This window comes from Pinus tabuliformis, chromosome 7 (genome assembly GCF_031772625.1).
Source record: "Pinus tabuliformis cultivar Carrire ecotype Pingquan chromosome 7, CPIR1, whole genome shotgun sequence".
In the NCBI taxonomy this organism is placed as follows: Eukaryota; Viridiplantae; Streptophyta; class Pinopsida; order Pinales; family Pinaceae; genus Pinus; species Pinus tabuliformis.
The window spans coordinates 1810449484-1810473804 of record NC_142293.1 but is presented as its reverse complement, the minus strand read 5'-3'; positions in this window follow the sequence as shown (position 1 = coordinate 1810473804).

Sequence of the window (24321 nt, the reverse complement as noted above, 5' to 3'; positions counted from 1 at the left end):
AAGTTAGAGTATGTCCCGATAGATGAACAGGTAGGAGACCAAGTGAGAAAGGATCTTCCTAATAAAAGGTTTGAATATCTAAGGAACCTTTTGGGTTTGGTAGATATTGGTGATTGTATTGATGATAAGGAAATGGAAGATATTTGTTGAGGATTTACAAGTGAAGCATTTCCTGGGGAGACATCACTCTGGCACTCTTTGTTGATTTTTGGATCCCAAAGTTGAAAAGGTGGTGTTGGTTATTGAGCTTTGTTTTTGATACACACTTGTATGTTTGGGTTGGTGGTTAGCAAGTAAGCTCGATGGTACCTAGAGGGGCTGAAATGTTGAGTCCACCTTAGTCCCACTTGGATAGATTTCCCTGGTCAGGAATCTAGTCCATGGCATTGCAGTGCCTAAATTGTTGAGATATTGGTTGGATAGATTGCCTTGGTTAGGAATCTAGTCCATGACATTGCGGTTCCTAAATTGTTGGGTGATTGGTTCGATAGATTGCCCTGGTCATGAATCTAGTCCATGGAATTGTGGCACTTAAATGTTCTTCATGTTTTCATATAGGTTGAGATATTCCATTGTATATGTACCTTGTGAATACCTCCCTACTGAAGAGGGAGTGTCAGAAAACGTAATTATGTTCGGTCTTCAATATTGTACTTGAGCCATTATGTAATCTACTTGTCAAAAGAATAAAGAAAATAATATTTATTATTATAACAATGAATTATTAAAGCATGGGTTTCATGCTTGGGTCATCATTATATTAGTCAAAGTCCCCATTTTGAACTTCTAGAATTAATATTGAATTTATAGAGTCATTGTACATTCGAAGAGACCCTTCTTGGGTTTTTGAATCATATAAAAAAGTTTTGTATCAAGTCAAATATTAATTATGTACCCTCCACATCATGTCGGCCTACGAGAGATCAAGTCGGCCTAAGGACCCTCATTCAACCCACAAAAATCCTATATATACAAGGAGGTCGAAGTCATTTGGAGAATTCTCTCTCAAGCAAGTTTGGTATCTCAAGAAGAGTTGGAGAAGTGTGAAGTTTGTTGTCAGGAGATCGAAAGAAGTGTGAGTTTGGTGAAGCCTATAGAGAGGAGTAAAATCTAACTTTTGGTGCCTCTCTTTCTCTGTTTTGTGGCCTGGGTTGGGAGATCGAAGTCTCCTAAGATTTCATTGTTGCCAGAAACTGCATGTTGTCAGAAATTGTTGCCTAGTTGAAGATGTTGGAAGAGGTCGAAGATTTGGGAGGCTGACATGGTGTGGAGTGAAAGTCTGGTCTTTGCCTAGGGTAAAGAGTCACAAATAATACCGTTGAAAGGAAGAATTATCTTGACTAGGTTTTCCCCTTGAGGGGGATTTTTCCCTGGCATGTGCTTATATCTTGTGTCTCTTGTTTTGTGATCTTCATACAAACAAATTATGGTAATTTCTTGATGAAAGACAAGGTAATAAAGAGTAAAAGAATCCAACACACTCACAAGTAATTATCAAGAAATGAGAATCAAACGCTAATATAATATATTTGATTTTCCAACAAAGTGATCCCAAAGATTCAACTATTTTCAACGGTGAGATCTTCCAGGCCTTAGGCCTAGGATTTGACCTCTAAACCCTTGTTTTCTGCAATTTTATTATAGCAAGAAAATTACTTCTAATTATGCCCTAATATCACAAACTAAATGGTCAAAGTAATTTAAAATTGCAAAATCTTCATTTTCACAAATTTTGGTCTCTTGAGTGTTTAAGTTTTGGCCTAGATCTAACATCTAATCTTGTTGTATTTTTTTGCATAACTAAAATTTTCTACAGTTTTGATATTTTTGAATCAAATACTTAATGAGGGCTTAAAACTAAAATTTCCAATTTCCAGAATTTTTTTCTATTTTTTTGAAATATTGGGCATCTATTTTTGGCTTGATTAGTTTGTTTATCTGTGGTTAACTCACTGTTGTAATAAAAATATCGATTCTTAAAATTTTGAGTCAAACTCTCTAAAAGCCCTAATATTGAAATTTTCAAGTTCTTGTGCATTTTACTATTTTTGGGCATATAGGCCATCTATTTTTGGCAGTTTTATCTTGTTGGTCTGTCTTTAATTACTATGGCATACCAAGAAATCAGATCTGAAATTTTACTAAATACATCACCTTAAAGTGATCTAAACAAGTTGAATTACACTTGTCGGTCATTAAAATTTTGGTGTTTTATGTGTTGGACAAGTTTCATTATTTATGCATTGTTGTTACAACATTGATAAGATTTAAATTTTCTGAAGTAGTATCATTTGTATAAACTATCATAAATCTATGATCAACATCTTGATTGACTATTTTTAAGCCTTTGGCATCTTGGGTTACTTGGTATCTTGTGGAATAGTGTTGAAATTTACACCTATATCTCTAAGCATTTTATCTTGTTTAATATTGCAATTCATTATTCTTAAGTACTCTTAGAAAGATTTTGTTGTAGCGGCTACAAGCACCCTCCAAAATTTTTCCTTAACTTCGTTTTGGAGCCTCCCTACCAACCTTTCACATCAGGATGTCTTGCTTCGTCAAGTACACAAGCTTCAGTGTTTTTCTTGCAGAAAGACAGTCTATCTATCAGAGTTTGATGCATCCCCCTCACAGGTTGTTTGTCCATACTTGGCCTAGCTACAAGCTAAGAAGCTCCCTCAAGAAATTTCACAATTCTGGAGGGCAACTAGCCTTCCCTCTCGAAATTGCGCAATTTAGTTTGGCAGCGTGTTGGGCTCCAGACTTTTAAAATTCTGTCAGTCAGGTTTCATCCAAAAAACTGCGTAATTCCTCCCAGCAGGGTTGCTCAGCCCAGGAATTGTCCAATCTTGTGCAGCAATCATCTTCTCTGCCCAGAATTGAGCAAATCTCCTAGGAAGCTAGTTCAACTCCCTTCCAGAAATAAGCATTTTCTCCTAGCAGTTGAGAAGCCTCTTGCATGTGCAATTAAGTTGACCGGTTCCCTCCAGGACTGAACAAAATTGATTTTCATGCATGGGCTGCTTCTCCCAAGGAAGCATACAAAGGCATCCATTGATTCAGGGATCTACTTTTAGCAGTTAGAGGTTGCATGCAAGGATCATCTCGGAAACCTCCCACTAAGTGTCGCTCTTCCTAGATTTGTGGCATGCACGTCACATCTTCAATTTGATCAAAACTCATGAACCGAACGCTACAGAGCTCATGCCTAACATCAACCTTGTAGCTCTAACATCCCACATCATATCTAGGAGTCGTCGACACATTCAACTCAGTTGTTTTGGGGTAAGCCCGCCTCCCATGTCTTGTGTTTCATTTCTGGCACTTTTGTGTTTCGCTTCAAATGCATGTTTTCTACTTGATTTCAATGAGCGCTTGTTTTTGTTTTGATATAGATTAGCTTTTACTAGCACCGTTTCAATTTTTGTTAACATCTCACTATTGTCGCATGCATGAAACTATTTTTCACAAACATTCGTCGATTCAGCAAATCGCCTCACCAACATGCATGTTGTTCCATTTTCTAAACCTGTCATTCACTGTTTTCATGCATGATCATTCACTTATGCTTACACTTAGTATCGCCATGCGTTTACATTCACATTCGCTTTCATTTACCCGTCGACGAATCTGGGCAACCTTGGCCTGAACTCTGCCTCACCAAGACAACATTGCACAATCCTGAGAGGGAACGCTCTATCTTCCTCTCAAGAAATGTGCATTTCTACCCAGTGATTGTCCTCTAGTCTTGCATTACGCAATTCTGAGGACAATGATTATTGGCCTATAAAATTGCGCAATGCAGTCACTGAGCCTGCAACCATGGTTAGTTGAGATTATGCATTGCGCAATTCCAGTAGTCAGAGCCAAACTGGACTATGCATTATGTAGTTCCAGCAATCAGTCAATCTCCCAGTAACCCAGACTGTGCCTTGCATAGTCTTGGCAGTCAGTCTCCCAACCTCCCGATAGAAATTGCGCAACCTTCATGATCAGTGACACAGGCATATTGCAAGTCAGTTCTCAAGTCCATTTTGGTTTTCAACTGACGAGTTGCTTGCCATGATTGTTTCCATGTCTCCAAGTATCATAGGTGTTCATCTGCCTCTCAATAGTACAGGTACAATGGTTTCCAAGAGAGAAGATTTGAAGACATCGTTCATAGCACACGTGGGGATGCAGTCGATCAAGTGTCCATGGACTTGCCTACCCACAAAGACATCAAGTTGTACATAGACAAGGACATCAAGGTATGATAGCAACAACATCACAGGGAGCGGCATCATGAACAACAGCTGAAGGAAGCATACCAAATGCAACAAATGCAAGAGGAAGGTTGTTGACAACATAGAGGTGGAACTAAGTTGAAAGCTCAAGCAAATCCACTTATGGTGAAAGCAACTTTGGAGACTCAGGCTATGAGGTGATGATGCAACATAAAGATCACGTGAAGGTAGAGAATGGAATAGAGAAGGATTTGTATGTTCTCAAGCAACAACTCAAGGAAGAACAGGAGCTACATAGACAAGAGAATGAGTTGCAACAAGAACAATTACAATAGTGGGTGCAACATGCACGCACGGATGAAACTGCGCCTGTACAAGTTAAAGATCCATCTCAGCAGCTGGCATGGAGCAGACATGGTGAGCAGTTTTGTTGATCCCATGCAAGGGAATTCAAAAACATGCATGTCGTCGTGAGCAAGCATGCAATCCCACCCATTCAACACACTCACCGAGGCAAAGACAAGAAGCAAGTCTAACTAGAGCTGAACATGTAGTTGATAGTTGATGCGCATGACCACCAACACACACTGGAATATCAATATGGACATTATGCATTAGTTTGTTTCTGGTTCAGTCACACCCAAGAAGACCATGCACATGTTAGCAGACGAGTTGGTTGGAGGAGCCACACCAATGCACCCGGATGCAATGGAGGTAAGAGTTCGCTTCAGCAACATGTCACCATGGAGTGCATGCACACCATCACGGACGACCAATCTTGGCATCAGCTCACCATCATCACCATCACAAGCATGTCAAAGAGTTCATCTCACCACAACGGATTGAGTGTCAGTGACGTCTTGCATGGCTTGCTCAAGCCATTTTGTCTCACATGGGCACATGTGCATTGTAATGTAACGTCTTGTCAAGTGGAAGTTCAAGCGTCGGTAGTTGGATGTAACAACCATAGATGAAGAGTCATGAGGGTAGATGAACTATCACAAAAGGAAATGTCAAGGGCCACCCCACCCTTTGCTATAAATAGAACCTCATAACTCATTGTAAAGGCTTTTGTTCACCCAAGCTTCCGATAAGACTATCTTGGGGAGAGCTTGGATAGTATTGTAACAAGGCTTGGCTTCTCCATTGTATAGATCTAGTACATCTCTTTGGAGGAGCAGGCGGTTGTGGCTATAATGTTCCAATATCGGAACTAGTGGTTGGGCATACATGTATTGTATCACTAGAACTTACACTTATTAATATAACAAAAACCAACATGTTTCATGCATATGTTGTATTGTATTCTATGCTATCTGGTTTACTCTAAATGATATATGTATTGGTTTTCTTACGCATGCATGTATAGATATCTGTGTACGTATGTATGAATCTTTCTAAAATGTGTTGTTGGTTTAACCATCACTTTGGATTTCTTGCTAACTTTCCTTCCATGTTGTGATGCATTGTCACTCATGTGTTCCCTTCTTAATTGTGTGATATCACAGGTTTCCAAGGGGCGCACTCATCTCAACCCCCGTGTGTTCGAACCTCTCATGCACCTTCCTTGGCTCATTGCAACTGTCACACCCTTGCTACCAACAGAGTTATCTTACTTACCTCTGTGCGAAATCACAGTCAAGGCATTACCGTACGACCCATTGCTAGGACTCCTACACCAAATGGTCTGAGGTCAAAGTAGGACTTTCTACCAAGGAGATCCCCTTACATTTGGCGGGTCCACCACCGTCAACATTTTAGAACTAGAAGGAGGGCCAGATGGCAAGTTGAGTCCTCACATATGTTTTCAATCTTTACATATCTATCTTGACTAACTACCAAGTTGCTCTTCTGGAGTGTATGTCTTATGGAAACTATTTCATCATCTCTAAAAAGCTCTCAGATAACTTGTCTCATAAAACATATGATGGTGGAGGCCACGTAGCCTTGGTTAGGCACACGATTGGCATTGTAGGCTTATGCGAAAGACATGGATTCTTTGAAGAATACATGAGTTGTATTTATATAGGAAAATGACATCCTAATCATCTCAGAGGATAAAGACATGATGACTGAAGGACTAATCAAGTTCACAGGCCCAATTGTCAAGATAACACTGCTTAAACACTAGCAACCTGCTTTATAAAGCTTCCTAGCAAGGCTAAGGGTGCGTTAGTTCCCAAAGTAACTATATTTGTTGCCTTGGGAAGAGCATTAGTGAACCCTAATGAATTTCTATGGGTCAAGGGAACAAGTTCGGGTAATTACTAATTCCTAATGGAGTATGAAAACAGGAAAGAGTACAAAGGCATGGAAAAATCACAACTTTTGCCTAATGGAACTCATGAAGGAATTGGAAACCCTAACCTCACATGCTATACATGCAAGGCTAGGGCCATTGTGAAGGAGGTGGAACCATTTAAAAGGATTGCCTATTTGACTATCGAGCAGAGTCTCAGACTAAGGCATCAGAAGAGGTTAAGAAGGGAGAGAGAGAGAGGAGCTGGAGGGGTAAGGGAAGGCTGATGCAACTGATGGTTGTAATCACTCTTTCTACATCAATATAGAACTGCAGTTGTGTTGTCCACTCTGAGATGTTGATAGTATGACTTATTTGTATGTTTATTCAATATCATTAGCATGAGTGGCTTAGTTATATGCAACTAGATATCTTTATATGTTCATGCATTGTTTATCAAGGTTTTATGTTGTGATATTACACTTGTCTTTGCTATGTGCAGGTTTTGATCTGGAGTCGGCTCAGGGGTCTTCCGCCTAGCTGCATTGCACTCTCCAACAACACCACACTAAGACTCGAGGTAATAATTCCTTCTCTCTTTGATATCTATTTGATAAACATAGATATGCATGTATCTATGTGACAACTTCAACTTCTTCATTCCCTTTCCGACCACTCAAGACCATACAACACCCTTCTCTCAGTACTCAACCCTAGATCTGATCCCCATAGCCCATTTTTTGAGTATTTTTCCTCTCTAATGCAGGTTACTAGTGTAAACAATGCTTTATAAAGCACTATGTCCTCACAAACAAAGCATTAGTGCTTAAAATAACTCTCTATAGCTTCTAGTATAGAGCGTTAGTCAGCCATTTCTTGAGAAACAACTTACCCTATGACCTCATGGGTTGGGAAAGCTTCTTGTAAACTAATCAAGGATCTACTTTTGCACTTATTTGACTTATCTGTGTCCTGAAAAAAAAAAAAATAATAATAATAAAATAAATAAATAAATTTAAGAAAATAACTTTACTTCTTAAAGTTTTTGTTTTCATTAAAAAAAAAAAAAAATACAATTTTTTTTTTATTGTTTTCTGCTTAGCTGGTTAGATCTTCATTATTTGGTTTCAATAGTTGTTAGTGAGCATTGAAGTTCTGTCGGTTATGCTAGTGTTTTACTGAATAGGATGCATAGTACAAATATTGATGTATGAATGACTCTCCCTTTATAGAAGCATCTTATTCATCGAAAGTGAAAATTTACAGGCATTGTTTTTGCATAATTTGAGTCAGAGTCCCATATAATTTCATACGTCAACACCCCTACCAAAGACTCTACGAAGTACATTTAAAATCTACCTAATAAAATCAATCAACAACTCATTTTAGATTAAACACACATTAGTTTAGGCTTGGATCTTGGGACAGGCAGTGTGAGTTAATTTCCCAAGATCATACATCGAAACTAGTGTCATTAAAGAGAGAAATCCTTCTGCACTCATACTATTCAGGACCACTCCAGTAAAAGTGGAGCTAAATACGAGACAACATCGTACTGTAAGTGAAGATAGCCCACCTTTTCTTATATCTCCTTTGGGTATTCTGTGTATCGGGGATCCCTTTGGGGATATCCGAGCTGAGTCGGGGACTCAGGTATCCTGCCCATACAGCGTACTGTCTGCAACTATGTCCCTCCCGGTAGTGTCTATGATTTGAGGTTTCCTTAGTGGCCATATTTTTAGGGATGAACACAAGGTGATTGGGGCGGGCTGCCCTATTACCTAACACAGACGAACCTACTCTGTCTTCTGTTTTTGGCAGGGTGCCCATATTCATGAGAGTACTTGACCCCTTAATCTGAGGTTCGAGCGAAGCTCAAGAGTAATCATAATTGTACATTTGGCTAGCTCTCTCTGTTATTCATTTTGATACTAGGTTTCATCTCCAGTGATCGGATATCAGACAGGGTCATTTCCCTCTACTTGTTGATTGATTTCCTTAGTGTATTTTTTATTTTTTTAAGTGCCAGAGTGTTATCACTGAGAATTTAATAAACATCACTATAAAATTTACTGATAAAAATTATCGGCCACTGTGGCTACATCTAGCCCTCATCATCAATATAGATGGTTGTTAGGACTTCCCCCACTCACTATGGAGGATCTGCTGAGCTCTAGTGAACTGGATTCCCTGTCTTCGAGAAATCAGTCTTTGAGATCTAACACAAAATCAGTTTCGACATCCCACAATTCAAACTTACCAGAGGATTTCTTTACTGAATAACTTCTTCGTCCATACAATCCTCTGATCACAAATCCCTTGGGACCACTCTTGGTTCCCGTTACATTTATAACTCCTTTGTCTTCCTTTGGAACATTTCCACCCATCCCATTGATGACTAACAGGTCGTGGTTTTGTTTGGACACTTTTGGTCCACCACCACCTCCCCAGTCGACAGTTAGTACCACACCTCTGATGGTGAACCCCGCTATCTCATCTATCCCAGGTTCAAACCCTATCGTGACACCCACCACGAGTGGAACCCTTCACATTCCGGTTTCCACCCCTTTTGTGTCAGCCCCTGGACCTTCGACAAGTGCTACATATAGCACTCCTTATAACACTCAATATAGCATGGTTAGCATGGGTCCCTTCAACCAACTCTATGGTTGGCATCCATTGTATAGTTCTAACCCCCAGATTTAGGTATCTGGGGGCACAGTTCCCAATATGCATATACCGGTCATGAGCATAACATTTCCCCCTCCATTTTTAGGTCTGCATGGTCAGTCATTGATTGATATGAACCCTCCTTATGTCAGTCAAGGACCTATGGTTAGTTATGTGGTGAGCAGGAACCCTCAACAAGGTCCCAATCCATCCATAGGGGCACCCTACTCACAACCTCAAATGAGACAAGGGGGAACAACTTATCCTGGGGGAACTTCCATCCCCCAGCTTAACAACCCCAATGAAAACCCACAGTACATACCCCAAGGCACTTACTATACCAAGCAACCTGTGTATAATATTGGAAACAACACAATGAGAGGACTGCAAGGATCCTCAAGTCATATGTCATCGCCTTGGTCCGATTCAGGGGCATCAAACACCTTTCCTTTCTTGGCAATGCTTGATATCCCCGACTTGTACAAACTTACAAATGACCCCATCTATCACAACTTTCTTTGGCTACCAATCTCGCATAAAATACTGACAGACATCGAGAAGTTCGAAGGGAAACAAGGGGAGTATCTGGGTATGCACATCACCACCTACCATCTATGGTGTGTTTCTAACTCCATGGTGGATGATAGTATCCGGCTACATCTCTTTCCCAGCACCCTTACTGGTAATGCAGCCAACTAGTACATAAAGTTACCACATGCATTAGTCAATACCTTTGGTGCTTTAGTGATGAATTCTTAAAGCACTTCCAGCTACCCATCTGCTACGAAACTAGGATGGAACTCCTCACTTCATTACGCCAGGATACCACCACCCACATCTTTGATCATATACATGAATGGAGACATAGGTGGAGGTTATTCAAAGCTCCCCTCCCAGACTATCTATTAGCATATTGGTTTTGCAAGTCTCTACTCCCCCAAATCGCTAAAGATGTCACCTTAGGTGGTGCAGTCACAGAAGACCAATCCATTCATCGTGCCCAGCACTTAGACCTGATATATTCAGTGTCTGGCACTTTATACGATGTCATTGAAATGGGCCTCGCAACTTCAATACTCCCGCTACTCAACAACCCGGAGCGCACGCTGATGGGATTATCGGTGCAACCTTTAGGGATTTTGTAAAACAACTCAACAATCACATTGCCTATATTTAAGTTGACCTCTCTACCAAATCGACTGCTCTTACTATCACTGCGATAAACTCTGTGCAGTCTACACAAAAACCCAGTGGTAAGAAAAAGAAGAACAAGAAAAATATCGCTTCTTCCAAAGAGTAGTTAACAAAGCAGTACAACCCGAAGCAGAAGGTTGTTGCGCCCTCTGATGATCGAAAGGATAAACCCACCAGATTCCCTTGCAAAATCTATACCAAAGACCACATGACCTATCATTGTCCACGTCTTCAGGAATGCACAAATTTTATTGCTAAAAAGGACACTGGAAGGACCCCTTGTCCTGAATAATCTTTTCCCTGCTCAGCAGCAGCAACACCTTATTGCAAACCAACCCCAACCCCCAAAAGGGGGAAATGGCGGTTCACAACATCCTTCAGCTGGTGAAGGACCATCTACCATTTACACGTTTGAAACAGTAAATCTACAAACCAGAGCCAAATCTTATGGAGCTCCAATCGCTCATGCAAAGGAACCCTCCTCAAGTAAAAACCCACCACTGCCTAACGATCTTCATATCGAAAGGTCGGTTGTTAATCTTGTGATTTACCCCTTAAAGGGGCACTTCGTCGCGAAATGCACAATACATCTGCACGTGCTGCCTAAAACTATAGTGTTGTAGAAGATTTGGCACAAAGGTTGTCGGCTATGTTGGCGCTCGAAGTACTAAAAACTTGTCCAACACAAAGGAAAGCTCTGCTTTCGGCAATTGGTGGTATAGACCCTCAAGATTCCATGCTTGCAATTATCGACATCAAAAAATGTAAACCTCCCCTTTCACACCAGCTTGCATTTCAGGTTCAAATATTTTCGAAAGGGAAAGGAATACATAGAACTATCATTAACGAAGGTGCTTCAACCTGCATAATGTCAGCTTCATGTTGGCTTGCTTTGGGTTCTCCAACCCTATCCCTGTTTTTGAATTCCCTTAAAGCTTTTGATGGCCACACTTTCATCCCAAAAGGTTACCTAGCTAGCTACCCCATCACCTTGAATGGGAAAACAGTAATGGTGGACATCGAAGTCGTAGATAGAAAGCTTGACTATAATCTATTGTTGGGTCGCAGTTGGACTTATGCCATGACTTCCATCGTGTCTACTATCTTTTGCATCATCCTATTTCCCTTGGATGGAAAGATAGTCACAATGGACCAGCTGTCCTTTTGCACCCCTGATTATTCCCTGTTACCCAGCGGCTCTGTACCCTTAGTGGGTGGTGTACCTCACTCTTACGTTAGTATTAGTACTGGTCTCTTGAAGGGATCTTCCCTGATGGGTTGTTTCCTTCTTATGCAGCCCATGGTTCCACAGACAGTTAATATGGTTTCATCCATTCCTCACGAATCGACCAATCCTTGGATCCTACCGGCCCCTTCAAACATTGAGACTTATGGAGAAAAAATGCCGCTGTTACCAGCTAAATTGGCCTACCAGGCCATTCAATCTACATCTGAATCTACGATCATTTTGGTCACAGCCAACGGTACCACCTACCCTCCCATAACTTCTCCTTCTTTCAATCTCCTCAATCAAGTCCTACCTATGGATGAAGATATTAGAGAGATCATTTGTTTAGAAGAGCCACCTAGGGAGGACTCTCACCATCGTGTTTCGGTATCTGATTCAGACGCAATGCCTCTTCAAATCCTGTCATTTGATGAACCTAAAATCGTTTCCTCACCTTATACGACTATCCAAACTTTAGACTTAGAGGGAAACATGGGCAATGTTTCAAAGAAATTTATCATCAATATTTATTTCACGACAGGCATCATACAAAACATCCAAGTTGGAGTATATTGCAATCTTGAGGAAATTGCAAGCTTCACCTACCTTTTTAAGGAATTCTGCAATGCATTCGCTTGGTCTTACGAGGAAATGCCTGGCATAGATCCTTCTATCATCGAGCATGAGCACGAAAATGCTAAACCTGTCCGCCAAAGGCTTCGACTAGTCCACCCCCGCAAAATGGTAGCCATCAAGACTGAGGTGGAAAAGTTGTTACGTGCTAGTTTCATCTATCTCGTTCTCTTAACGGAATGGGTTTCCAATCTAGTTCCTATTGATAAGAAACAAGGAACCATTCGCGTATGTGTCTACTATCGAGACTTGAACACTGCATGTCCAAAGGATAATTATCCAACACCGTTCATTGACCAAATCATCAATGAGTGCGCCGGTTGCAAATCATTCTCATTCATGGATGGTTTCTCAGGTTACAACCAGATTGCTATAAAACCAAAAGACCAACACAAAACCACCTTCGTTTTCCCATGGGGAACCTTTTCCTATCGAAAACTCCCATTCAGTTTAAAGAATGCTGGAGCAACATTTCAAAGGGCCATGGACTATGCATTTTACGATATCAGACATATCGTTCAAGCTTACTTGGATGACCTTCCAGCCCATTCCAAGAAGCAAGTGCAACACCTAGATCATTTAAGAGCTATCTTTATTAGGTGATGGTTTTATAACATAGGTCTGAATCCACATAAATGTGTTTTCTTTGTTGATTCTAGACACTTACTTGGATTCATTATCTCCATGTACGGGATTAGGCTTGATCCCAATAAGGTAAAGGAAATTACTCAATTGCTCGAACCACAATCCATTCTGCAGCTCCAACATTTGTAAGGGAAAGAAAACTTCTTATGACAGTTCATCGTAAACTATGATGAGTTGACGAAAGGCTTTATGCACCTACTTAGAAGGGAGTACCGTATCTGTGGGATGATCAATCTCAACAATCATTTGATGCCTTGAAAAAGTCACTTATATCAACCCCACTCCTTAGCACTCCCAACTATGGGCGCGACTTTCTTCTATACCTGGCAGCCTCGCCACCTCTCTAGGAATGGTCTTGGTTAAAACTCACGATAACTAGAGTGAGCATGTGATATACTATCTGTTGAAAGGCTTGGTTGGGCCCGAACTCAGATATTCACACATGGAAAAGTTGTCCTTAGCAGTTGTCTTTTCTTTCAACTGCTACCAACATTAGATATTGTTGCGACAGACTACTGTCATAGCCTTGGAGAATCCCACAAGACACATTTTTTCTCATCAAGTCATTGTAGGAAAATATTCCTAATGGATCATGATCCTCCAACAATTTGATTTGGTGTTCGCTGCTGCCAAGGCGAAAAATTCCTTAGTCTTCGTCGAACTTTTGTCGGATCTTTCCATTGTCGATCCTAACGAGATAGCCCACGATCTTCTTCCAGATGAAGCTGTCTATCTTATCAACACTACTGACCCTTGGTATGGTGACATTCTTGTCTACCTCCAAGCGCAACGTTTCCGCCTCGATCTATCGTTAGGTGACCGTCGTCATCTGCCACCAAGCACAGCACTATTTAGTGCTTAATGATATATTATATCAATGTGGTGTTGATACAATTCTTCGACGTTGCCTCACTCATGAGGAGGTGAAACACATTTCAAATTAACGCCATGCTAGGGCATGTTGCAGTCATCTTTTTGGCATATCTACTGCTCAAAAAAAATTTGCGCGCAGGCTACTACTGGCCAACCTTGTTCAAAGATTGTATCAAGGCTATCCGGCAGTGCCATCCTTGGCAAGTGCTTACAAAGAAAATGCGTGCTCCTCCAGCCCAACTACACCCGGTTATCTCCGTCGGCCCCTTTTCCAAATGGGGGATAGACTTCGTAACTTGCAACCCCATTTCCTCTACCGGACATAGCTATATTATCGTATTGTGGACTATTTCACAAAATGCGCTGAAGCCCTTCCCAACTTCCAGGCCGATGGAGAAACTACGATGCTATTCCTATTTAATCAGGTCATCTGTCATTTCATTGTACCCCGCATGATCGTTACAGAAAATGGGTCTCATTTTCAGAATCAGATGATGTCTAACTTAACATCGCTGCTCAGTTTTGCGCCAGGATCAATCATCCTCCTACTACCCCCAAGCTAATGGTCAAGTAGAGGTCGTCCATGGTGTCTTAAAAACAATGATCTGTAGGTTAGTAGGGAATCATAAAACCCACTGGCACTGAAAGTTATATCCTACGATATGGGCATACCGAACTTCAGTTAAAACTGCTACAGGCTTCACACCTTTTCGACTAGCTTATGGGCTAGAAGCAGTTTTACCAATCGAGTGTTAGATTTCTTCATCATTGAACTCCTACCCAGCACTACTTCCGAAGAAGAGTTCCTGCTATACCTAAATCAACTAGATGAAACTCGTCAAGATGTCGAATTAGCACTCGAAGCCCACAAGCGTTGGGTCAAAGCCCAGTACGACAAAAATGTCAAGCCTCGTTCTTACGAAGAGGGAGATCTTGTTTTACTCTACGATAAAAAACATGACCTCTTGGGGGAAGGAACACTTCAACCCTTATGGCTTGGTCCATATGTCGTCAAGAAAGCCCTCTCAAAAGGGGCATATGAACTTCAAGACTGGGAAGGAGTCCCACTCGTTGAGCCCTGAAATGGGCTCTATCTGAAAAAGTATTATGCCTAGCACTACACTAGGCATGTGCTTTGTAATTTTATGTATTTATAAGTTTTGCTTCTTTTTTGATGTGACTAGATTTTTTTGTATTTCCTGAAGTATTTGTCTCATCCATATTTCTCGTAATGCAGATGCCCTCATTACCCTTAGCATTGGTTCCAATCGTCACATACGACACATTGCATCAGCTGCTTGGGTCATTTACATGCCTGAGTCGGAACTGTTTTGTTCCGGGGGGTCTTTCTTGGTACTGCCACCAACAATATTGTTGAGTACATGTCTGTAATTTCACTTCTACTGAAGCGTCATCAAGGGATATCTCCAATCTAGTGGTCAGTGATGGGCCTCTAAATTAGACATAAATTAAGGCATATGACCATCCTTCAGCACATTAAACCTTTCTTTTTGCATTAGATAATTTATTTTTAACTTTAATATATTCATTAGGAAGGTTTATGAATAATTGAATATTTGTGCCTAATATTATTTATTTTTTGTGGAATATTATGAGAATATTGGGAAAATTATGAAGAGTTGGAGGAGGAGATAATTTAGGGACTTGTTCCCTACTACTGGAGGATCAATAATAAATAATAAGTCAACAAGATATTATGGAATTATGGCACAAATTATGGAACTCCAATGATTGAGAAAATCTAAGAATGTGTTCCACTAATCAAGGGAGAAGATCCACTAATCAAGGTATTTTGGTGGGGAAAGCTTCCTCCATTCATGGGTAATGATTCTTAATCATTTTGTATAAGTACCAAGTCGAATTTGCCTCTAGGGAATGATTGAGAAAATCTAGGAATGTGTTATGTGCCATTTAATGCAAATTCCAAGTATTGGGGACTAGATCCACTAATCAAGGGATTTTGATGGGGAAAGATTCTTCCATTCATGGGGAGTGATTCCTAATCATTTTGTATAATTACCAAGTCGAATTTTCCTCTAGGGGGAGATTTTGATTAGTGTTATTGTGGAGAGAGTTTGTATTTTTGCAGCTCCATTGTATTTTCTTGTAGGGATGTAATTCTATTTATGAAAATAATGAAGATTGGTGTCATGTTCAGCTTCTAAATCTTGTTCTCATCCATAGGTCTCTGATTTTCCTTAGGCTTGGCCATCCCAGGAGCCTCAGAGCCCTTTGCATCATTTTATTTCCTTATTTTCATTACTTATTCACATGCATCTCTAGTTTTTATTTCTTTCTATTTCTTCATTTAGTATTAATGATTTCTTGTTGTAGGATTGAGTTAAATGGTTGATGTAAGTTATTTTATAGGAGAAAAATAATTATTTCATCCTTGGAAAAGCTTTGGAAGTTCATAGTAGTCATTTAGTTTCTTGGATTAGTCTTCTTATTCCCAAATCTAGATTACTAGACCTCTTTTTTAGCAAAGAACGGTAAATTTCTGTTATTTTCATGCTAACGAGCTTCAATCGAATTCATTCCACTTGCATTAGATCACAAAAACATTCTAGTTCATAAAAAAACTACCCCATTTAATTTTCACTTGATTTGGTTAGGCACTTTTTAGATTTACTAGATCACTAGTTCTCGCATTTCTAGATTTTCGACTAGTAATGTTTTTTATTTTTTTAGAATCGGTTAAAAGATGTTTTTTTGAGTGATTCCAATTGGAATAGGGACCTAAAACATCCTATTTAACAAAAAAATTGTCCCATCCAATTTGGATTTGATTTTCTTGGTCATTAAACCCTCGCAAAATTCATCATTTCACAAGGAAACTTCTCCAAGCTTTTTGAGCAAATCCATCCATCTCCCATCTTTGGTTTTGAGTTCTAAGTGATCCTAGGAATTTTCTCACTCCATTCCACCCATCTACCACCTTCCCTAAGCCTTTCATCACCTCCAACACCTTCCATTTTTCTCTCAGTTGTATCCTGTAGGTTCACTGTAATTCCTACATGATCATCCTGTAGGTTTCTAGTACATCCTGTAGGTTTTCCTGAAATGGCCTGTTTTGAGGCTGAATTGAGAGAAAACCTCTAGGAAGTCACCAAAATCCTCCCAAGGGTCTCCCACACCATCCAACCATCTCCTAACCCTTCCATCCAACCTCCAACATCCTTAATTCACCTGCCACATCACCAAAGGAAATTAGTTTGCATACTTGATTTTGCATGAAAAGACAAAAAGACAAAAACAGATTTATTTCAGTCCCTTTACTTGCACATTAGTGATGTTTGATGCTTCTTACTTCCATGCTTAGATAGTAGCATTTGGTTCATGATAATTTAGCATTATTTCAAAGCATAGTTTCTTGGCAGTTAATTAGGAAATGGTGTGATTTAGCATTGAATTTCTGTCTCTTTCCTTGTACTTTCTTTCTTGCAATAGGTTAAGGTTCCATTTCGAACATTTCATTTTCTGCAATTAGTTTAGGATTTGACTTCAATACATGCACTCCATTACATCATGACAGCAAAGGAAGGACACATTGTATGTCGCACATATAGTACCAACACCTCTTAAGTTTGTACGAACCCCGGGTTGATAATTAAAGTCTGTAGCTTTGGGAGTTGCAGCATTCTTGTTGCAATACCGAAGCTCATCAGTCAGGTTACACTCTCATCTTGTTGTTATGCAATTGAAAAATCATTATCACGTTCGTAATCAAATCTTGTTAGGTCATTATTTAAGGGTACGACTCTTGGAACATCAATTTGACGTTATCACATATGAACACATTCATAGAGAATTTAATACAATTGATGATTCATTGGAAAATTATGGGTTAGATTTGCATCTATCTCATTCACTATAGATACATGTATGAAAGTAAATATTTACACAGTTACAAATTTACAAAAACACTTAAAAAACATTTACATCATAAAATACCATATATATATATATATATATATATATATATATCGAATCCAGTGTTTTACATCAAAATATTCCCAAAACTTGGGTGTCTTAAGTATAAAATGGCTAATAAGCCTAGCTATAAACACCCACTGACTACCAAGCACCTGATAATAGAGACTACTGCTCATTAAATGATAACATTTTTCTAGCTATTCTCCAAAGAGGAACCAAAAACCGCTCAGGCACACTGACTTTGTGGCGTTGCATATGAGCGGGGATCTCCCTCATAGGAAGGGAGGCACACCCATTCTCAAGCCCTCTAGGTGCCTCAGAACCTCACGAATACTTTCAGCATCACCTTGTCTCCCCCGCCATCAAGTAGTTGGCCTCCTCGCCTCACTTGGTGAGGTTCGCTTGCAGGTCATACTAGTGCCACATCCGTGTCAAGCAAAAAGCTTCATGTCAGTATTTGTTCACCCATAAAATCAAAAAAAACATAACATAAACATTCAAAAGCTTAAAAATACTTTAAGTACTCTCAAAAATCATTCTTGCCTTGAGGCCCCCAGTTTGTTCCAGGTAGCAGAATCAAGTCAGGGTCACCGTTGAAGTCCGTGCCCTCGTAGGCATAGTTGTCAATAATCACAATCTGGCCACTAAGTCATTCGAAGCAATCTTCTTCGAAAAATGTTGGATAGGTCCTCCTCTTGTGCGAGGATCAAGTGATGCCCATTGCCTCTATCTAGGCTCCCTCGGATTGAGGGGACCTAAGCTCATCTGTGGGTGCATAATGGGTACCCTCTCAAGTATGAATGAGACAATGAGAGTTTCATACCCAAAACACTGTTGGGATTGAGTCTTGCATGCAGTCAATTCTGCCTTCAATGATGAAGCACTTCCTCACACTAGTTGAATATCTATGGCTGGACACAATCAATTGCAAGCAATAAAATGCAAAATGTGGGGACTGTTCGACCCCACCAAATGCACAATCATCCATAAAATGGCCCTCATAGATCTTGATCTAATCCTCTCTATAGGAACTTTGTTGCTGACGAGTCCACACTCAGGGATGTAGTAAGCTCGAACCAGCTCTAGGGTGGATTAAGGATCAGGCCTACCCCTGGTCAGGTTTTCCCATGCTCCTCTGCACGATAAAATGGTTATATCATCTCGTTCAATGGCCAACTCATGATCCCCAATCCTGAACATCTACTTGTGTTCATCCAAGCACTGGATAATCCAACTCAAAAGGTCCTCCTGACCTTTCATCAAGTCCAACTGATCATACATTATCAACCCACAACAGCACAATCATGGGCCCGTTCTCTCCATAGACTAGTCATAATGGCTCAAAACCTGCACAAATCAACCCAAAAATCAGTTCAAATGGGGCAAAAATTCTCATTAAATCACTACCTGGGGTTTTGGGGTGCACCCTCATGCACTAACACCCCCCCCTAGCGACACACAGGGAGGATTAATGCCCTCCACCAAGTCGTAAATGGCGTTTAATGCTCCCTACATGCCTGGTAGGGGGCATTAGGTGAAATTAATGAACTAGGGCTCCCCAGTTCTCCAAAGAATCCCCTAAAATATGATAAAAAAGGTTGAATAATGCAAGATCAAGGTTTTGGCATCTACCTGGGATTGACGGCACATCGAATGGTTGCCCGGATCTCCCATAATCATCCGTGGAAAATCTGCTCCTCTTTAGCTCCAAAACAATCTCACAGCTCTCAAATGATGAAAATGGTGAAAGCGGAGGCTCAAGAACTCCCTTATAGTCACTTTGGAGACATGACTTATCTTAATTGAAGTCATTAAAGTAGAATCAATCCATTTCCAATGATATTTATCATGCGCTATAACCCCATATTGGCATAAATTGCTCATGTTTTGATGAAAGAACTTTCAGGATTGAATGACAGAAATGACCATGTCCGATTCTCAATGAGTGATTTCTTTTATGGGATGTTTTCTCGCTTTAAAACTAAAAACTCCCTGAGTTTTTCATCGTTGGGCTCATTAAACACTTACGACGATGGTCCGAGCAACTCTTTTTCCCTCTTTGTCTAGCTTACTAAACTGAAAAAGATCAATTGAGCATTCGTTTTTGAGACTTTTTTCTCGCTCATAAAATTGAAAAAACCCCGAGTTCCTTCTTCAAGCTCATTAAAAACTTATGAAGAAGTTCCGAGCATTCTTTTTATGAACTTTTCTCACTCGTTAAATCAAAAAAACCCCGAGTTTCGTCATTAGGCTCGTTAAACGCTTACAAACGACGATATGAGCACTTTCTTTTTGTTGGCATTATGATACAAGTGTTGTCCTTGATGGCAACTCACTCAAAGACAGGTACAAGTGATGGAAACTTGATCAGAGGACAGATCTCAGTACAGCAGGACAAGAAAGTGATATACGCAGGTTCAGTAAGGAAAATAAGCGTGTACACGCAGGTTGGCTTCAGGAAAAGCGCGTACATGTGAAAACGTACCTTTGGTCCATGGCGGTTAGTCCTTGGAAGTTGTGCCTATGGTTTCGGACCATGGTGTCTCGACGGACGTGTCGATCCCTAGCATTGAGTTGATGGTATTGGATCTCTATGGTTTTGGCCCTTGGTATTGAGCAAGGCCTAAAGCTATATAAGGAGAAAGATCATTAGGCCAATATGTAAGAGTGTGTGAGTGATGAAGATCTGAGGTAGTGTGAGATCCAAGTGCTGGTTATGGGTTGGTGATCTGAACCAAGGTTTCACTCATGTGGAGGATGATGAATGATGGAACGAGATCTCAAGGCTTGGAATGATTATCTTCATATGGTTTGACTGTGGATAGATCAGATCTACTGACGCATGTTTATTATTATGATCTGGGTATGTTTTGATGTCTGATATAGCTGCAGAGTTATAAGTTAGAATTTGCAGATCTGTACGCGGGTTGGCTTTGGTAAAAGAGCGTATACACGCAGGTTGGGTTCATCCAAGTAGCGTATACAATGTGAAGTATGATAATTGAAGATGAAGTTGGATCTGGTTGTTGTTATGTTGTCTGGTTGTTGTTGACAGGGTTACAGTGATTCAGAATTGGGTGTTTCAGTGATTGATGATGCAGGTTGTTCTACAATGGTGATTGTTTCATGGATCCAGTATGAAAATGTATGAAACGTGGTCCCGGGAAGATCGTAGGCCGGCACCTACGTACTAGTAAATGGATCAGCTAGTACAAGAGCTGAGGGGGTTGTAGCTCCCTTCCAGGAGCAGCTGGAAAACGAGTGAAGGTTGTAGCCTTCTGTAGGGTTGGCACCTACGTACTAGTAAATGGATCGGCTAGTACAAGAGCTATGAGGGTTGTAGCCCTCTGCAGGTTGCAGCCTGCGTGCTGGTAAAGGACTGCACCAGTACATTGTAAAAGAAGTTTCTTATTAAAGAGAAAGAGACGAATTGCAGCAGGTGGTTTTCACCCACATTGGGTTTCCACCTTATATCATGGTGTTTATGTGTGTGGCTCTTGTGTGATGTTCTGTTCTGTTATTCTGCACCTGTTTACTGTTAATATGCTTAATAATGATCTGATGCATTTACTGAAGATTAAGCTAACTGAATTATAAGATCTCTGGATATACGCGAGTTTCATTAGACACAGTAGCGTGTACACGCGGGTTCACTTAATTGAAGTAGTGTATATGATTCTGAGCATGAAATTGAAAAAGTTTGATTGATCTGATAATACTGATTCACCCCCCCCTCTCAGTATTATTTCCAACACTTTTTTGGGACTATTTCTTGCTCTTAAATTGAAAAATCCCCAAGTTTTTCCCTTCTTCAGGCTCGTTAAATATACGAAGAAGGAATGAGAAATTCTTTTACCTCTTTTTCCTCGCTCACTAAATTGAAAAAGATACCTTGAGTTTTCTTCATTTGACTTGTTAAAATTCGATGAAGGTATTGAGTTTTTCGTTGCGTGACATTAAAATTTCACGATGAAAATCGAGTTTACTCCGTCTCCTCACACTCGTAACAAAATGAGGCAAACATCTATTAAGCATAGGCTTTTCTTTATCTGGACTCAGTATATTAACTTACGGAAAAGGAACCGTTCCAGGTATACTATTAAACTTTTGTCGCACCCGGTTAACAACTATGACAAAGGGACCACCTTGGAGTCGTTCTTTACGATCTTTTCAGACTCTCGAAATATGAAAAGACCACCAAGTTGTCTCGTCTGGACTCATTAAATTACACAGATGATGAATAGAGTCGCTCTTTTTACGATCCTTTTTAGACTCTTAAAACATGAAAATATCGACAAGTTTGCTTGATTGGACTCATTAAACTAATCAGATAGGGCATAGAGTCACTCTTTTTACAGTCCTTTTCAAACTCTTAAAACATGAAAAGATTGATGACTTTACCCATCTGGACTCACTAAACTAATCAGATGGCGAAATTGGAAAATACAATTGCGTTATGTTTCATATTTTGAAATGATTTTTTAGCAGCAGTCGCTCCCTTGAACATGGCACTCCCTTAGATAAACCTTCCTTGTGACGGCCTCTCAATATGAATCTTACCATCCTATGAGTTTAGCATATATACCCCGATGTTCTTGCATCTTTGTATCCTAACACTCTTTGGTGTTCATGAGTCTAGTGTTGCATGGTTAAAACCATTGTTGTGCCTTCTATTGTTCAAGGGAAAACCTTTATCTTCTGTTTCCTCCATCAAACCATCAAGCATATCCTACCATCATGCCCTTTTTCACTTTGACCCAATGCTCAAAAGATTCCTAAAAAAAAATTATTATTTTCTTGTTTCATGTCGACTGATGTAGGACACCTTATTGCCTACCTTTTGACAAGTCTCTTCCTATCGACTTCAACACTCTATCTAGGAGGAAGACCAAAAAATACTTCAGTGCCTTAGTACTTGTAGACATCAGTGATAGGTCACCTTGTGTTTGATCAGGGGTTTTCATTATTGGCTCTTGGTTAAATGATTCTACGAGTGTTCAACAACAAAAACATTTTTCGCACTCATTAGATTGTAATGTGCATCTTGGATACCATCACCATTATCGATGGCCATCCTCGTGTCTGTTAACAGTCGTTATTATTGACTGGTAATCAGACAATTTCGTGCATGTTTGAGATCAACGCCTATATTCACATGTATCGATCTATGTTGTTGCGGTGAAGTGGAAATCAATACCTTGGGTAGAGGCTTACATCACTCAGACTTGTTTCTCTCCCAAGTTGCGTTTACTGTTTTTGGAGACAACTCATCAGAATGATCCTATTATGACACAAGTTCTACATTGTGCTTATTAGCGGCTAGCATCGTCATATCTCTTTTCTGAGAAAATCACTCTGACATAGCTACTGAGCGTGGGAATGCCCGACTTAGGACATGATTTTAGTTGTTTTATATATGTGTGTTATATCAGGTTTCTCATACCGCCCAAAGCTCTGATCCTCTCTCTCTTTTTTCTAAAGAAAAGGATAGTTAAATATAAAGTATTTGGACCATCGTCACAGCCTCTGATCTCACACTTTAGAGGGCATCTGTTGTTGGAAATAATACTGAGAGGGGAGTGAATCAGTATTATCAAATCAATAATTTTATTTCCCAAACAAATTTATATACGCTACTTCAGTGAAGCGAACTAGCATGTACACGCGACTTTTCTTAAATAAACCATCGTATATGCAGATAACTTGTGATTTAGATAGATTATCATGTGTTGAGCATAAACCAATATATCAAAGATTTATTAGACAGTGCATTAAAAGCAGAATAAAGCATCACACATAAGAAACACACATAAACACCAAGATTTAATGTGGAAACCCAATGTAGGTAAAAACCACCTACTGTTGTCGTCTATGTCTTCTTTTAATAATAAGAAAATATGTTTAAAATATTGTATGGTGCAGACTCATACCGGTATGTAGGCTTCTACCTGCAGAAGGTTACAACCTTCTCTCATTTTCCAGCTTCTACTGGAAGGGAGCTACAACCCCCTAGCTCTTGTACTAGCCAATATATTTACTAGTACGTAGGTGCCAGCCTACAAAAAATTTCACTCTTCCACTAGGGACCACATTTCATGAATTTTCAAACTGGATACTCCTGGATCACAACACCACAATCTGAAGGCCATGTTTCATCCAATTTTTTCATACTAGACCCATCAAAGCTTTTAAACTTAAACTGCATCAACCAATATTCAGTTAATCTGAACAATCATATCACTGACACCAGAACTCTGTGCTGAACCCAGAACCCTGCATCATCATCCAGAACTAGCTGTAACCTCAAAAATCATGCATTAGAGTATATATGCTACTTGGTTAAACCCAATGTGCGTGTATATGCTACTTCCTTTAACCCAACGTACGTATATCTCTAAAGATACTAAATCATAAAATTCTGAACCACAGACTGTACCAATTAGTGGCATTCTAAAGATCTACTATCATATTACAGAGTTCAAAATAGATAGCAGCAAGAATCACCCTTCCTTCTTAATCAATCAATCAATTAGACTCAATTTCCTTATACAACAGTTCTATCTTCAGATCTAAGAAGACTTCATTGACAGACAGAAGTAAAACAATAGAATTTGATCAGATAGATCTGTCATATCTGAAAAGAAGTTTTTCTT